At 43.4% G+C, this 17,992-nt stretch overlaps 1 protein-coding gene across 2 annotated transcripts in view; it reads left to right on the forward strand.

The window, feature by feature from the left end:
* Positions 1 to 1,231: 1,231 nt before the first annotated feature.
* sox6 (SRY-box transcription factor 6) overlaps positions 1,232 to 17,992 on the forward strand; it is a 280,677-nt gene continuing 263,916 nt past the window's right edge. For both annotated transcript variants that reach the window (XM_042341433.1, XM_042341434.1), the window contains exon 1: positions 1,232 to 1,402. The gene's annotated coding sequence lies outside the window, so the exon portion shown is untranslated. The remainder of the gene's footprint in view (positions 1,403 to 17,992) is intronic.

Below are 17,992 nucleotides of genomic sequence, written 5' to 3' on the forward strand. Positions count from 1 at the left end.
ACACACACACACACACACATGTATATCAATTGTTTTTTTTCTATGTAAAAAAAAACACATCTTGAAAGGACACGGGATAGGAAGGAGCAGCGCTCTCTCTTCTCTGTCTCTCTCTCTAAGGTAAATGCATCCAAAAGCCCTATTGTTTGTAAATGTGCTTCTTGTTGTTGTTGTTGTTGTTGTTGTTGTGGGTGTGTTTGCAAGCGCAGCTTGTTGTGTGTTTTTTTTTGGGGGGGTGTGCGTGTGTGCTGAGCCGGGGAGGGTGGTGGCAACTTGGGGGTCTGTGTTTATGGTTAGAAGCTGATCACCCCCCACCCCCACCCCCCCCCCTATTCTCTCTCTCTCTCTCTCTCTCTGGGTTTCTCGCGATCTGCTTAGGGTCAGTTTATGTTTAAAGGACGTAGCGACCAGAGGTGGCTCTGTTCCCCTTGTTAATTCTCTCGCGTGAAACCCATCGGGCGGCAATGCAGTTGGAAACCTTCCTCTCTCCCATACCCGGCGTACTTTATATATAATATAACGCGTAAAGCCACCTCGCCCGCGATTTACCTCTCGCTCCCCCTCACCCCGTTAAATCGCTGGACGCGAGAACCGCACGGAGTTTGACCTGTGTGTTGTTGTGGGGGCGGTTGTGCGTGGAGGAGACAGAAAGAGGGTGGTGGGTGGTGGTGGTGGTGGTGGGTGGGTGGGTGGGGGGGTGGATGAGGAGAGAATAAATCAGGGCTCACTTCCCAAACACATGCCCAGGTCAGGGAGAATGCCAGCTTTCGCAAGATTTCAAGCAACACAACAATTCGCAGATTTGTTCACGAATTCACAATAACGCAGGAAGTTTAGTTAAAGTGTCTGAGTCGCTGTGTGTGTGTGTGTGTGTGTGTGTTTGTGTGTTTGTGTGTGGGTCTCTTTTTTGGCGTTTCTGTAAGAGGCGGTAATTTCGATTCCGTCCACACAGCGGTACTAGATATTGGTTTAAAACCGCGCAGTTGCACAAGCGTTACTGCGGGGATTGCATTACACACAAGTTGCAATATGGACTTTTAAATCGCCGCCCGATGCCAAACATTTAAAGCTTGTTTTAAGTTAGCAAAACGCTGCTAAAGTGTTGGTTGGCGCCTCGGCTCAGCCCCGAGATAATCGCTCCTCGGTCGCTTCTGCCAAAGGAGGAGATGAGAAGGGAGAGAGTGTGTGTGTAATGCGCGTGTGTGTGTAGGAGTGTGGTGGAGGGGGGGGGGGAGGGGGTCAGGCAAATTGACCTGAGAAGAATGCCCAAGCCCGTAAATTAAAATAAAACGCGCATCTAAGTGAGAGAGCCATAAGGAGGCAATACAAGGCTTTCAGTATAACAAGTTGGCTTGGCCGGGTCACCCACCTACTGCTGTCAGCGACCAGGGGGCGAACAAATGTGAGTGCTGTGGCCTTTGCTTTAACCCAACAGAAAAGGGGACAGAATAAGGCAACTTTTACAAACTACACACGCAAGTGCGGGGCACCAATCTTTTGCTTTGTATATTATATACAGATTTATATATATATATATATATATATATATATATCAAACCCCTTTCAAAGCGTAGCATTCCCGTTTGTGCATATATATATATATACACATACATACATACACAGCACAAAACAAGTTTATGCTTCGTCCACTTTATCAATCCATTTTTATTTAAAAAATAATTTTAAAAATAGAATATGCTATTTGTTTTGTTTGTAGCGCATCTTATTCTCGTTTCAACCCGAATTCTAAATTGAATTAATTACCGTATGCACTGAAAGATTATTTTTAAAAAAAAACTACTTCAAATGACTATTATTTAGAATTGTGATTAAAGTACCTTATTCTCTCCCCACCCCCCACCCCCCCACCGAAATATTGACAAAGCGATATGTCTATCCTACTGTCTTGACCATACACAGTATGAAGTGAAAGGAAGAGAGAGAGAGTGAACAGGACATTGCCTGTTTAACAGTCAGTCTGGGTCAGTCAGAAGCTATGATGTTATCGATCTGATAACTGACCTTCCTTCATTCACACTTTTTTTGGGAGGGGTGGGGGGGGGGGGGTAGCAGAAAGGGAATGAAAGGGATATTTGAAAAGACAATTCATGTTGTGTCTGTTCCATTTTCCCCTCTGGCGGGGGAGAGGGTGTGTGTGTGTGTGAGAATGGATGTGAAAGTTGTCTGGGGAGAAAAGATTAGCTCTTTCTGACTCCTGGGTCAGGGGTGTTTCCCAAAACCCGGAGTCAAAACTTTCACCAGAAATTTTAAAAAAAACTCGTATGTTGAGGGCAGATAAGCCGCGTGTTTAATTAACCCCCACCGATTCTGTTTCTTGTGAATTTTTTTTTTGCAAATCATCTAAATTTTTTTTTGGTGTCGTCTTTAAATGCGTACGCGCAGTTTTTGTGGAGTCCTCTTAATATATTGGTGATCTCCGCCCACCCCAAAGAAAACTTGCACATACTTAAAAGGAAAGCGTTAACAATTGCAATGATCGCACAGCACCTCTTTGTAGAAAGGCGAAACAAATGTTAGTGCGGGTACATAAGCCACTGTTAGCTTGAAAGCGAAAGCTCTCATTTGGGGCTGTATTTGGTGTGTTGATTTAGACCAGTTTAATAGGAGTGAACAATTAATTATTGTTTGCAAGTTTTTGCCTCTTGGCTTTTTTATTACGGTGCGAGTCGGGTGTTTAATTCGGGGGGGGACTGGACACACAATACAACAGTTGCATAAATACACGGAATGAAAAACTCCTTCGACGCTTTAACAGCTAAAGTCGCGCATTTTAAGGAAAGCGATATTGTCGTCAGATAGAGCTCCCGTGCAGATCGATCGATCAATCAATTGTGCAGGAACCGCTTTGCCGAGCTGGAAGTAAGTCTGGAAGCTGGTTTGTAAAACAATACGGCAGCAAGTCCCTGTGTTAGGGGAAAAGTTGATCTGGTAATGGCATTTTGTTTTGAACAGCTGTCTAGCTTGTTGTTAAAGTAACTTCCCTCATAAGGTATGAAGGCAGTGAAGCTGAAAGCAGGTCCAAATGGCACATTTATAATTAGACTGCAAATTCAGCAGATTGTGTCCATACTATAGGACTAAACTGCAGTGTCTGGGATCTCAATAGAGGCGTCTTAGAAAGAGACTCCACTCAGTCTTAAAGCAATTCTCTCTCACATTCTTCAACCCTTCCAGCCAAGCGCTGGGAACAGCAGGGGCACTTGATTAAGACAGTATATATTTCACATAATAAACACCTACAGAGGGAGCGAGCCCAGTCAACAGCAAGAGCAGCAGATTTAAAATTATTGATCGATAAAGTGCAAGTTTGAATGGGTCGTTCCTTTAGTTCTTATGTTCCACGCGACGTGATAAATCGCACTGTAATTTAAAACCATAACTTCACACGTTGGGGAACGAGTCTGCTTGTACCGATTTGACGCCCTTTATCAGAATGCCTGTTTCAAGTAAAGTTTGGAAATTATATTTCTCAGCATTAGATGAGCCAGTTTTTTTTTAAATGTGGTATCAATTGGAACACCAGTTCGCAATAAAACAACTGACATAAATATTGTACAAAAATATACATTAACACTGTGACTCTATAAACAGATTGTAGAAGCCAAGATAAACAGTGGTAGTGCTGAAATTATTTTTTGTGTGTATCTGTCTCTCTCTCTCTGTCTACTGGACACTGTATTAGTTAATATCTGCCGTCTTCTTGCCTCAATCAAGTTGAATGTTTTGATAATCTAATTTCAGATGCAATTGATATTGTTTTCTTTGAGATCCGTCGCTTGGCTTGCAACCATGTATAAGTACGTATAAATCAAAGCGGATCTAAAAATTTATGACAGCTTAATTTTCAGTCGCACTACAGTATTTAAACAACCTCTGTATTATTGTTTGGCTTGCAACCCTGTATAAGTCAGAGTAGATTTCAAAATCTGTGACATCTCAATTCTCAGTCGCACTATAATATCTAAATAACCTCTACATGAGTGAAAAGAGTTGCACCCACGATGGTGTCTTACTTATTCTGTGCCTCAAAAGAGAACGTGTTTATTTTATTGAAGACATTGATTCGAGTGGGGAGACCCTCGTTGGTAGGTTGGTTTCTAAGTGGGATCCTGCAGTCTGATACTCTCTCTGATATTATACAGGGTTGTGAAGTAAATGTCCTTTGAAAGGTGGAGAGATTTAAGGTGGCGTCAAACATTCTCAAACGATGTGCATTGTTTCAGAGTATTTATAATCCTTTTTCTAATAACAGCTCAAGTGCCACTTGTCCAAGCTATACAACTTTTGCATTCCAAAAGCTAATGTGAAAATCCTAAACTCTTGAGTATTATAATATATATTGTGTCTGTGTGAATTTCTACATATATAATTACTTTGAGCTTGAAATACAGGACATTTAACAACGTGTGGGGTTATGGTTTAAAAGCGTTCATTTGAAGATTTGCAATGGAATACGTATGCTTTCCCTTTTTTTAAAAAAAATGTTTGTTTCCAGATTTCAGCCTAGTGATATTTCAGCCTAGACATTTAAATAACCTCTACATTAGTGAAAAGAGTTGCACCCACGATGGTGTCTTGTCTTATTCTGTGCCTCTATCCCAGTGACTTGCTATAAATCAAAGCTTTACACTGATGTCCCGGACTTGTTAGGGTTTGACATATGCACTCAAGAGGGAAGGACAATGTCATCGAAATAGTGATCGTCTGTATCCACTTGTAAATGTTTCAGGGGCTGTCTTTAACTATAGACCTGCAGTTAGTTGACAGACTGGTAGAAAACTTAAGTTTCTTACTACTGATCATCGCACAGTGGATGTTGCGTTGAATCAAAATAATCCATATTTAAACTAATAAAATGTCATTTGATGGTGGCTCGCCACAAACCTCGTGGGAACTCAAGTAAATCCTGCGAAGCGCTTTAAGGCGTCCTCCCGAAGTCAAAGAAAGGCGGTGTGTCAGATGCAAGGATTATTATTTTATTATCATTATTATTCATAAACTTTTTTTTTAGAATTGAAACGACTCAACGATTGTTAGACTTTAATTTTTTTAAAAAAAAAATTCTGGGGGAGCGAAGCAAATCATTTCTTATGCAAAAAAAAAAACCCAAATCATTTATCCGGCCCCAAAATAATTAATAACAAATAATTTGTTCTGGCAAACTACCCAACGTGTCTTTCTTTGTTCGAGGGCAGGGGCCAATTGGGTGTTGAGCGCCGGACTTGACCGCTTCCCTATCCGCAGATCACACCAGCACTGGCGGGGTTAAGTGACTGTCCGCACCATTAGATAAATAAACTGGCCCAGGGAATGATCCAGACTGGTTGTGTAGCTGTATCCTCCTGACGTTATTACGGGTCAAACTTTGTCGACTTGCACGTTTCTTTTGCGGTGTTGCCTGTTAAAATATTTATCTAGTTTGAAATATTTTTTACCTTTTTGGTGGGCGATCGATGCAGTGACCCTTCTCCTGTCACTCCCTCCTCTTTTCCTCTGTCCCCCCCTTCTCTCTCTTCTCCCTCCCTCCTCCTTCCCCTCTCTTCCCCCCCCTCCGCCCTCTCCCCCCCCTCCGCCCTCTCCCCCCCCCTCCACCCTCTCCCCAGTCCCCCCACCCCCCACCCTCTGTGTCTCCCCCACTCCCCCTGTCTCTCCCCTACTCCCCCTCTCTCTCTCCCCACCCCTCCCTCTCTCTCCCTCCCAGCTGCCCCTCTCCCTCCCCCACTCCCCTCTCTCCCCACCCACCCCCTCTCTCCCCCCCCCTTCTCTCCCTCAGATTCCCCTCTGGGGTTGGGACGGGGAGCTGAAAGCAGCCCCCAGGTTGCAGCTATCACTGTCTTGAGAGTTCCAGGTGCGACCAGTTGTGTTTTTCACTGACACCTGGGGACATAGGAGTTTTGGTACATGTTATTTTTTCCCGTCCTGACCATTATGTCCGGGAGCAGCAAACGGGGAAAGGGGAGCACACAGAGAAGTGGTGAGAGAGAGAGAGATGTGGATTCAGTAAATGAAGGGGTGGTGGGGAGAGAAGTCAGGTGAGATGTTCTGTCCCCAAAAATAAGATGTTCAAAATGCAAACAGAATGAGTGAATGAAAAAGAGGAAAGAAAGATAGATAAAACGATCCCAGACGTAAAAATAAATAAAACCAAAACAGCGGCAGATAAAACTGGATGATTTTTTTTGGAAAAGAAAACTGTAGATATTAAATTAACCAGGGAGTAAAACAATTAGTTTACAAATAAAACGAGCCCAGGATTATGAAGTGAAATGCAATGGCATCGAAGTTTGCTTTGAAGTAAAGGAGAGGGAACGATTTACCGATAGGCAGATGAGAAAGAACTAAAGCAGAGCAGGAGGAGGGTGAGCTGGAGGTAGGTGGGTCGGGGCTGACTGCCTGAGTTGCTCACACAGTGTGAAGGCGCTCACAACGTGAGCAGAGCAGCAGAGTGGGTCTGAAAGGACAGTGCGGTGCTGAGGCTGTGGGCACTTCGCTCAACCCAAACCCCAATGCAATTCAACAACAACTTGCATTCATTGATGCACCGCCCTTCACGAGGGATAGCGTCCCAGAGCGCTTAAAAAAAATCAACGCAATCCACAACATTTCGCCCACAAAACACACAGTCAATTCAATTTACGATATGCTCTGTGCAGCGTTTCTAGACGTGGTGAGGAGCTAAATCAAATGCAAGGATTATTATTATTAATAATAATAACCAGCCTGAAGAAAGTACTCTTTTTTTAACCAGGACAAACACAAGAAAGCGAGCATCAAACTCGACCAGCTCTATGTGCCTCCCCTTTCAAAAAAATATTAAAAGTTATACTGTAGATTTTTTGTGAAACAGTGTTTTTTTAAAAAAACAAAGTTTCTGCTCATCTCCCTATCCCCTCCACCCTCACTCCCTCTCCTCTCCTATATATGATTTCAGCCTCTGGAGGAAGCACTATCGATTAGTTTAGGAACAGGCTTGTTTGTGCTCAGGGCGTCCTGGCGTTATGTTGGGTGCTGCTGAGGGCAAACAAGTGGTCACATAGTCATGTCATCAACTGCTCAGTCCCACTTATATGTTGGGTAGGTTGGAGGGTGGGTTTTCCAGGATCCCGTCTCTCCCCTCCCCTCCCACCCCGCATACATACTCAAGTACACACACCATTGATCTGCATGCATTTTTTTTTTTGGGGGGGGGGGCAATATAAGGCACTCAGAAATCGACTTTAAAAAGCACAGCAATGAAACGCTTTTCTCCAATTAAATCTCCACGTTAAGCAGAAACTCATTGCTCCGTTTCTCCCCCCCCCCCCCCCCCCCCCCCCCCGAGCGACTATCTTATTGAAAACGCACCAATTAATTGCCTACTACGATTTTTACTTAATTGGGTTGAGAATGGGTCTCCCCCCCCCCCACCCCACCCGCCCTCACCCAAAAAGAAACGAATCGCTAAAATATAACTTTTGCAACCGTATTTTCGTTGAACTCTGTGTTTGCAGAGCAAAAAAAGTACAGTATTGCTTGATTTTTTAAATGTATATATATTTTATCTCATGAAATCCTTCGCATACTGACAGACGTCTTCATTACTAAACGTGCACCACTCAAAAAAAGTTCTCAATCAAAATGATTGCATAGCTAAAATAAATAAAATAGATGAGTTGCAGAAACGGAATGATATTTATTTATTTCTAACCCAGGGTTGAAATCTTGATTCCTCATTTTGTGTGCACCTGGGTTTACGATGTGATGCAGATATACTGACTGCTCTCTCTTCTCTCCCTTCCTCCGAGAATTCAATAGTAATTAATAGAGGTTATTAATATAATCCCCAAGATATGCCTTGTTCGGGCACCAATACAACTGCAGTATTTACCCCCCCCCCCCCCAATGTTTTGACAGTATTTAACTCTTATGCTTTATTTAACCTGTAATCCAATAGAATATATTGAGTTAGTGCAGCGGCAATGATATATTATCCAAATATTGACTGCAGTCGAGGGCTCTAGCGGTAAACTATTGACCCAAGGGTTACCCAAGTGATTGAAAGCGTGTTATAATACCCAAAGTCGAAGGCAGAGAGCACGATTGCACACTTGAGGTCAGCTTTGCTTCAGAGTGGAGTGGTTTAGGGTACAGAACTCAACCTGGACTCGCCATTCATTGCATTGTCCCAGGATTGTCATTTCCTTTAAATGAAGAAAATCTCGGATCGGTTCAGAACAGCCTAAGATCGGAGCTAAACTGAAGGTCGGTTGATGTCTACCCGGTTGCCCGCCGGTGTCACTTCTTGTCGGGTTGTTGTCTTCCATGTCTCGCCCAATTCGCGATGCAAAACGATTGCTGAAATGCAATGAGGTGTTTGGCTTTTGTAGACATTGGAATGACACGGTGCCCGCTAACCCCTCTTTGCGGGTTGACCGATGGTCCCAGAGCAGCTTAGGCTGGTATCGGTTGCAAAGCTTTCAATACCCCCCATAGCTCATCAATACACCATTTAAACCGCGTTAAAAGGAACCTCTTTGTCAAAGAAACAGTCCAACTGTTGACTATTGGTGGACCAAGCGCTGGTTGGCGTTTGAGACGGCTCCGTGTTAACACCCCGTTTGGACATTGAGACAGTTGGGGTTTGAGACCGCCCTGGATTTTGGCTTCAGGTCTCCTCACCTGCTGAATGTCGACAACAAGTTGTATTTAAATAGCGCCGTTCACGTCGGGAGGACGTCCTAAGGCGCTGGGCAACCGAGGGCTTAAACCTGAGGGATTGGAGAGGGGAGGGATGGTTTGTGTGTGTGTGTTTGGGGGGAAGAGGGGGTAATGTACTCTCTGGGGCTATTGAACATACTACGTCTTTTGTCTTTGTCTCTCCGATCCCCGAATCTGGTCAACATGGGGTGGGGGGGGGGGGGGGTGGCAGCACGTTGCCCTGTAACGTACAATCATTCATATATCATCTTGTGTTCAGGCCTGTGGGATAATTGGTATATTCTTTGTGTGTGTGAGAGAGGGAGAGAGAAGAACAACAATAATTGCCCATTAGTTGGAAACTTCCCCAAACTGGTCTCAGACACGAGCCTCCCTTTCCCCCGTTCAGCGGTTTGGATACTTGCATTCTGAAGACTAAATCCAAACTCTTGCCCAAAAAACACTCTTACCAGGAGTGACGATGTCGAGCAAGTTGACCACTTGTGTTACGAGAGAGGAGAAGGAATGGAGGGAGGGAGGGAGCTTGGCTTGCAATCCACCAACCATTTCACCTGATGAGAAAACGACACTGAGATACAGTACCGAGGTCCCTCTGCTTCCAGCACATCGCTTAAGAGACTGAAACCCAACGAAGTTACTAATACGTTCTAATTCTAAACTGGAGCCGAGTTGATGTGTAAATTGAAGAGTGGGTCTCAACGACGCCAGCGTGAAACATGTTTCCCAACTCCCTCTCTCTCCCTCTTTCTCTCTCTCTCTCTCAATGCCATCTGTTCTCAATTGTGGCAACATCTTCATGAAATACAAAATCCATTCACTTAATGAGGTGACCTTGTCATGCGTGCTATAAGCTGTAATACAGACTGACCGTAGGATGTACAGATCATCCACTGCGAATAACTTCTTGCTCTTTTTTAAAAAAATTAAGAAATCTTGAATTAATGATCGCACAATTGTCCCAACTTACAGTGAGACCCTCGTTTAGTTTAATCGATGACACAAAAGGAGTTGATGGAAAAAAGAGCTAAAACTGCTCTTTCAAACTTTACAGTAGATGTGGGATAAATAATAGGTGCCCAGGGGTGATTTTGATGCAGTAATGTAATTGCAGGGTTCAGATGACATTGACAGTGCAGCAGCATTGCAGTTTATAACCATATTCTGAATCTGCCTTATAATTGGTCACAGATGCCCTGCCATTCTCTATCGTTTTATTGCAGGAAATATCGCAGTTGAATATAATATCCTCAGCCCAGCACCTTTCTTGAAAACTGGGCCTTTACAGATTCAGATTGTTGGGATCTGTCAATGAAACCCTTTAACAAACCAAAGAGCTCATTGTCAATGTTACAACGGCACTGGGCAATTCAATGGGCTGAGACATCTGGAAGCAGTAAAAAGGAAAGCTCTACTTGTGACCCATTGACTGGAGTTGGTAGATAAGGATCACATTGGCAGTTCTTCTGAACTGAAGTGGGTGATAGGTTTGGTGTGGGCTGTGCCCATGTTATTCTCTGATACTGTCTTGATATTGCTTCAAATGGGTTACTATTACTTATAAACCATAGGTGGATCTGTGTGTGACTGGCATAATCTAAGCTGTGAAATAGCAGTCTGCAGAAAAGTCTTAACCTTGCTGCTTTGCTGCATCAGGTATCTCTCAGCCTGAGCATCAGTGAACCCGGCAATAAAACTTGGAGATAAAAATGTGATGTCTTAATTAGAAACATCTTTCCTGCGTAATGGAACCCTGAGACATGTGTTTTATTTGCGTTGTGTACTTGAGCTGTAGAAAATTGATGCAATGTTTTCTATAAATTCCAACCCAACTTTACGATGAAGTAGAGAAAAAAGGAATTTTTGCATTTAATGCAGCGCTTTATTATGTCAACATCTCAAAGCGCTTCACAGATTTATCTGTAAAGTGCAGTGACTGTGGAGTTGTAAGTGAATGCGGCAGCCAATTTACGCACAGCAATGCCCCACAAACAGCCATGAAGCAAATGATCATTTTTTTTAATCTGGAGGATTGTTGATCAGAATATCAGAAGAAACTCCCTTCTCTTTTTGAATAGTGTATCAGAATCTTTAATATCCTCGTGAACAGGCAGACGATGTCTTGATTTAATGTCTCATTTAAAAGACTGTGCCTCTGCAGCGCATCTCCAGCACTGCACTGAAATGTCATCCTAAACTGAGCTTTGAGCCCCAAAGCCACTGGCCTTCTTGACTCAGAGGCGAGAGTGCTTTCAAATGAACCAAGCAGGCAACTGACCAGATATTATTTGTCGATGCATAACATTAACAAATAATATTTTAATCAACACAGAGGTAATTGCTTTGTTAAGACGTCAATATTTTAGGCCCATTTTCCATTTGTTAGGATCTAGCACAAGCTGATATCTGACTCTTAGCACAGTTTTGTGTGTTTCTACTGAATAGAAGTACAGTTCTACTAGATCCTGTTGAGACTACTCTTAGATTTTAAACTTGTTTTTCCGATCCAACCTTTTTCAAATTAAAACCTAACCACAATTCTTCATCTATCCGAGTAATAACGACACAGAATAGATTATTATTTGACACAGCATATTTCACATCGAGAAAGTGTCTCAAAACGTTTGGTAGGGTTTTTCCGTAAACTTCAAGCAACTGTGGTATTTGTGGACAAAACAGGGCAGCTGACTTACGCATAGCAATATTGCACAAACAGCCGTGCAGTCAAGTTAATATTAATAATAATCCTTGCATTTGATGCAGTGCCTTTCATGTAGTCAAGACATCTCAAAGAACTTCACAGGCTTTACTGCAAAGTGGATTTACTGTGTATTTCGGAAGAGTGAAATTACTGGCACTTCACAAACAAAAATGTGTGAAGGATTCGGTGACCCATCCGAAGGCCACAGTCAAGTCTGAGTCCTCCACCTTGTGGGGCTCAGCCCTGCCTCTAATTCCTGCACAGCCCACCCTACGTTCCCACTCACTGGTTAGGTCTTCAGAACCACCACCCCACACACACACACATACCCCAGTCCCCCCTTCTTCCTCTCTCTTTTTGTGAATTGCAACTTAAAAGAGTTAAAAAAAAATTCGCTCCCATCAAATCCTGCGTATTTTCTGTCAACTCAAAATACGCGGCGATGGGTTGCAAAGGTTCGACAGTGTTGGGAAGTTCAGACTCTTGTCATTCGTGTTTGGGATCCCTCGCCTCGAAATTATTATTTGAACTCCGTGGCATTCCCTGTGAGTGAGTGAATGGCGTTCGGGTCCATCGGATGCCTGGAAACGGTACTCTTTAAAGGTGGGCACTGGCACTGGTGTGTTTTTTTAGAAAAAAAAACTGTTGTCGCTTATTTGTGGTGCAGATCGTGGCTGAAATGCAGAAAGGTTGCACAGCACCTGCACTTCACTCTAACCCCTCGCCACCGTGAGTGCTTGCAGGCAGTTGCATGTGTATATCTCGCACACACATTGGGGTGCCGGGGCTGTCCTTTTGCAGCTCAATCCTATTGAGCATCTGTTTCAAATCGGATCCCACTGCCAACTGCAAACGCAGGGCTCGGGCTCACTAACGGCAACGGTTGTGGCCCCAGAGACAGTGATGTTACTTGTGTTTGCGAGCACTGGAAGTTAACGCTGCTCGCACTGGGGTACCCTTTGCACGTTTGGGGTCGATTTATATCAGTCCACCATTGAAGCAATTCAATTGAGCGAAGTTTAAACGGTGCCCTTTCACTTTAATGCAGCGAACGACCCAGATTTAGATCCTGAATTCACTCAGGAGAGAAACTCTCTCTTTCTCTCCATCTCTGATTCTCATTTCAGATCTCACCGAGGGGAAGCGTTTTTGCGTTCTGTGCTCCTTTTTGCCCCCCCCACCACCACCCCACCCCCCCCCCCCACGATTTAAAAAAAGCTCTTAAAGCACATTGCCTCGACTTTGTGTGAGCCCGGGGTCAGGGCTCCTACAAAAGGGTGCATTCTCATGACATGAGAGAACAGATAAGTGATTCGCAGCTTTGGTATTTCTGCGCTTTGGGTCAGGTATGTGTTTATCTGGAGTTAACTGTAGTTTGCATAGTTTTTAAAATTTAATGCTCGCCTCTGGAATGTCTAAAAAACGCGCAGACCCAACACTTAACACCTAAAATAGGCAACGTCTTTATAGCACTGTGGTATGTTATGCCATTTGCTGCCTCCTGAAAAAAAAGATATACTGCTCTGTGTTTGGAAGTCCCTCTTGCTTCATTAAACCCAACAGGGAAGTTTGCTCTAAAGTTAAAATAATAAAAACAGACCCCGTTTCCCTCATAAATCCTTATCTAAAAATATAATTGTGGCCATTGCAGTCTGCCATGATATATTGTATCTGATGCACATATCTCTATATCTAGAAGCTAATAAATCCCTTCTGCAATGAGGGTTTTTTTTNCTAATATAACAGGTTTATATAATATATGTAGATATTATATAAAGCCTGGTTTTCCTTTGCCTTCGACAAAAATTCCACCTCAATAATATTTCAAGTCATTCCCCTGCTCGCTCCCCGCACACACCAGGGCTTTATACAAGTTCTGTTCTGTCCTATTCTAATTCCTTTGGCGGTCACTAAAACCTCCAGGACAGCGTGTCTGCACATTTTGTCCATTATATTAAACCCCAGTAAAATTAGAACACACGCTCTCATATGTCCGTGTGCTTCTGCGTGTGTCTGTCTTGCGTGTTTTATTTTTATTAGCAAAAATAATCATTCCATTAATTATTTAGTTTGTTCTGCTTTTTTAAAAAAATTTCAACCGCCCTGCCTGTTTGTGTGGATCCTTATAATAATATAACATAATCCTTGCATTTGACGGATCCTTCCATACACATATGAAAAAAAAAGATTTATTTATTTTCCAGTTTTTTTTCGGAAAAATGAAAGAAAATACATTGTGTTATACGACCTTTTCCTCGCTTGTATGAGCCATAAATGATGCATGCCTTTTTTTTTCAATACCGGAGAGAGAGAGAGGAGAGATTTCTTTGCAATGAGCCAAGCCCAAGAGGGAGGGTCAGTGGCTGGAATAAACTTTAGGAAAGAACCAAAATGTGGTGGAACATTAAGAGTTTAAGGGAGGAAATGTATTGTGGCAGTTCCACATTTGGGAACAGCAGAGACAGGCACGAGGGGTGATCTTACACAGACACAGTGATGGGGAGGGAGATTATTGCGGGTCAGACCCATTGACTGTCTCTCCTTGGCTTGAGATGGACAAGGTGTCTCGGTGAGTCTGAGCGATTTAATAATGAGTCAAACAAACAAACAGGATTTATATAACATTAAAAAAACCTCTAATTTGAAAGCTGGAAGCAAACAATGCCACTGCAACCCCCCCCCCCCCCCCCCCCCCCACACACACACACACACCCCACACTCCCCAAACAAAAAGTTCGTGTTTTTAGGTTATACATTTATTCCTTTCACATGCACCGAAACTAACTTCTTTGCAGTTTGGATTTGGGTGTTTTGACCTGATCGGATAATATTTGTATTGACGAAAAGAAAGGTAGTGTTTTATTGGAATGTCTTTTGCAGCATCTTTTCAACCCTTCCCCTGCACGCCCACAGTCAGTTAGTTTGTGTCAGTGGGAGAGACAGAGGAGGTTAGACACTGCACTGCTCCTGGACACAGACAGCGATGACTCGAATTGTAAGCGTCTCAGAGAAGGTGAACTCTCGCTGCTTTCTGCTGTGACTCAGTGTTTCTATTTGTGAACGCGTTTGACTGTCTGTACTTATTGATTCCTGTTTCGGATTTCTATTTCACCCCCAGTCAATGTTGTGTGTGTGTGTTTTTTTTTGGTACCTGTTCTGATCTTAAATGTTTAGTTCCCTGCCACCTTACCAACAGCAGCGATGTGAGCTTTCTGGGGACGAGTTTCATGGCTAAAGGCTGGAGAGAGAGTGGTGGTGGTGGTGAGAAGGAAGGAAGGAAGGAAGGAAGGGAGGGATGGAGGGAGGGAGTGAGTAACCTGATCAGTAAAGGATACGGCTGTCTCCTTTGCTGGTGGCGAATCGATCATTGATTGGCACTGAGGAGTGACGCGTTTGGCACAAGAGGATGTCTCACAACGCTTCAAGGAATTCATTGTAAAGTGAAGTGACTGTGTATTTTGCGGGAAGAGTCCTGTAGAGTATTGGTCAGAGCACTTGCCTCACAGGTGAGAGGACCCAGTTTGATTCCAGGATGGGACAAAACCTTAGGCAAGTTTTATTACTCCACACGCCTCTGTTTACCCAGCAGTAAATAGGCTGATCGCTTTCCAGGTGTAATAATCCCTTTTTTTAAAAATAACGTAGTCATTCAATCCATGACTATTTGTGTAACACTGCTGCGTGCAATTGTTTGACACATTTCTCCCTCAAAATATACAGTCAATTCACTTTACAGTATATTCCTTGAAGCACTTTGAGATGTTTCAAAGACGTCGTGAACTGCTCTATCAAGTACAAGGATTATTATTATTATCACAAATGGTATCATATTGCCCCAATACGGATTGTCATATTGTCAATATAGTCATATTGCCCAATATGGACCAAGTCAAAGATGTTTTTTATGTGTGTGCCTATCAGAATCTTCAATTAAAAGATTTTTAAACTGAAAATAGAGGTTTTCTTTTTCAGTTTCAAAATCTTAGCTTAGATTTCCCCCCTTTCTGCACTGTGCATCCTGGATGAAGAGACATCTCCTGCTGTTATTTTGAAGAAACATTTTTTTTTCTCTCTTTCTTGGTTATCCCATCTTGCATATTTCCCATCCTGTGTGCAAACTGTCTGCTGCATTTGCCTACCAAATACATAGTCACAAGACTTTACAGTAAATCCTGTGAAGCACTTTGAGACGTTTTGATGATGCGATATGGTGCAATATCAAATGCAAGGATTATTAATTATTATTATCCTCACTTCAAATCTCGCCTCCCTCCCAGTCCCATCATTCCAGTTCATTGACCGCTCATCATATCGTTGTGTGCGGGACATTGCATGCGTTAGCTGCTGACTTTGCCTCCGTAATAACATTGATTTTAACTTCTAAATCGTCTTCGTCTTGAAAGCGTTTCAATAAGTTGCTTTTACGTGAAAGGAGCTGTCAGCCTGGCTCAGTTGGCAGCATTCTCCCCTCTGAGTCAGAAGGTTGTGGTTTCAAGCCCTGTGTCGGAACTTTGAATTCATATCGTCTGGGCTGTCACTCCAACATAGTCCTACATTGTCGGAGGTGCTGTCCTTCAGATGAAACGTTAAACCAAGGTCCCGTCTGCTTATGTTAAAAGATTCCATGGCACTATTTGAAAAGGGAAGGGAGTTTCTCTCGATGTTCCAACCAACAATCCCCCAAATAAAATTGATCATTCTTTCAAGTCTGTTTGTTTGCTGTGTCCCACAAACAGCCATGAAGTGAATGACCAATTTTAAAAACTAGTTGTTGCATTTGCCTACAAAATAAACAGTCACAACATTTTACAGTGAATACTGTGAAGTTCTTTGAGTCATGATGTGACAAGGTGGTCTATCAAATGCAAGGATTATTTGTAAATGTAAGTTGCTACTGTGGCTGAAATCGCACTGATAATTAAGAGTACGCATTGTTTCATATTCTTAACCTTTTAATGGTATGGCTGACCGAAGGAGGAAGGTTGGGAGAGGGTAGAGAAAGGCAGAATGGTTAAGGGAAGGAAGGGAATTAATAACCTGTGATATCATATCATCGTTAGCCACATCTGTCACCGCTTTCCAATTAATAGTTTTTATCTCGCTTTTCATTTTTGTTTCAAAAAGAACACACACTGTGAAGGGTGTGGTGTCTTTTGCTCTTTATCTCCTTGTGCAATCCTGACCTGGGCTTGCTCGATAGCGATTCTGGGAGCCCCCAAACACGCCAAAGCGTCGCAATGCTCTCCGTCACCTCGATGTAGCATTTTAAAGAAAAAAAGAACTTAAGTGGAGATCGACAAGTTGCCCTGTTGAGAAGACCCTCCTCTTCGACCGCTCCTTCGGTCACCCTCCTACCCCCACTCTCCCTGCCCTCTAACTCTCCTAATCCCAACCCCTAGCTCGGGTCCAAATCTCTACCTGCCCAGCGCCTTGGGACGTCCCCGCAACGTGAAAGGCACCATACAAATATAATTTGTTGTTGTTGTTTGTCCCTGATTTTTTTTTCAGCCCCTTGCGCTAAGTGTTCCTGGTACTGAACACTCTTGGAGACTCCTCAGCCTAATAATGCCGTTTACTCCCCCCCTCCCCCCCACCCCACTCCTTTGTAAAAAGGCTGAGTCTCGAATGCTTCCAACCCAATCCGAATGAATGACACAACTCCCCACCTACCCCCCTCCCATCCACCCACTCACCCCTCCGAGCAGCAGTTGCTGTCTGTGCAGGCAAATTGCACTCTTTCTGGCAGGGAATCTGAGACTGGAGTTAGCTTCGAAATCAATTTCCAAGAAGTGGCATTCTTTCCTTTTCTGCAGAAAGAATGACGATCTGCAGTGTAAAGAATCTGTCAGAGACCACCAAAAGCGAGGGAAATTTTCTGAGGGAGGAAAAAAAAGTGGAACCACCTAGCTTATTGAACCAAATCCAGATAGTTTTTTAATCCCGGTAAAGTCCTGACACCAAACAGTCAACAGGCCTGGCTCTCGACCTCCTGCTCCAGTTGAGTCAGGCCAGTTTCCAGACTACAGTGAGGTCGAGGGCTCTGTGACCAGGTGTGGAGGCGCTGCTCTGGTTGTATCTTTTATGAAGCGGATAAATATCACTGCACGCGCGGACTGTGGAAGCAAAGAGCATTTCCATATCAAAGGCCATGTGTGTGAGGCTGCTCAGCAATTAAAATGCAGTGGTTCGGGCTGGCAGCGAGGCACAGAAGCTGTTGAAAGCGAGTGCAGTGTGCAGGCGGTCGGGTCCTGCATTTTTCTCGAGCAACACTTATAATTTTCTACAAACATTAATACCGGTCCACACTCTTCTGTGGCTGCCTTGTGCACAAGCCAAAACCATACCGAGTTGAAAGTATTTCTCTCGATCAACCCTCTCATTGTGGGTTTGTGCATCAACTATTTTTATTCAGCTTGTTTGTATTTCAATAAAATGGGACCCTTTTTTTAGGTTGGGTTGAAAGAACCTTTTCTTTTCATTTTCTCTCTTCTCTTCTCTCCTCCCCACCCCCCACCCACATCTCTCTGATTCCTTCTCTGTCATGGAAAGTACACTCTTGACAGTGGCTCCCCATTT

Source organism: Callorhinchus milii, unplaced genomic scaffold (genome assembly GCF_018977255.1).
Source record: "Callorhinchus milii isolate IMCB2004 unplaced genomic scaffold, IMCB_Cmil_1.0 Scaffold17, whole genome shotgun sequence".
Taxonomy (NCBI): Eukaryota; Metazoa; Chordata; class Chondrichthyes; order Chimaeriformes; family Callorhinchidae; genus Callorhinchus; species Callorhinchus milii.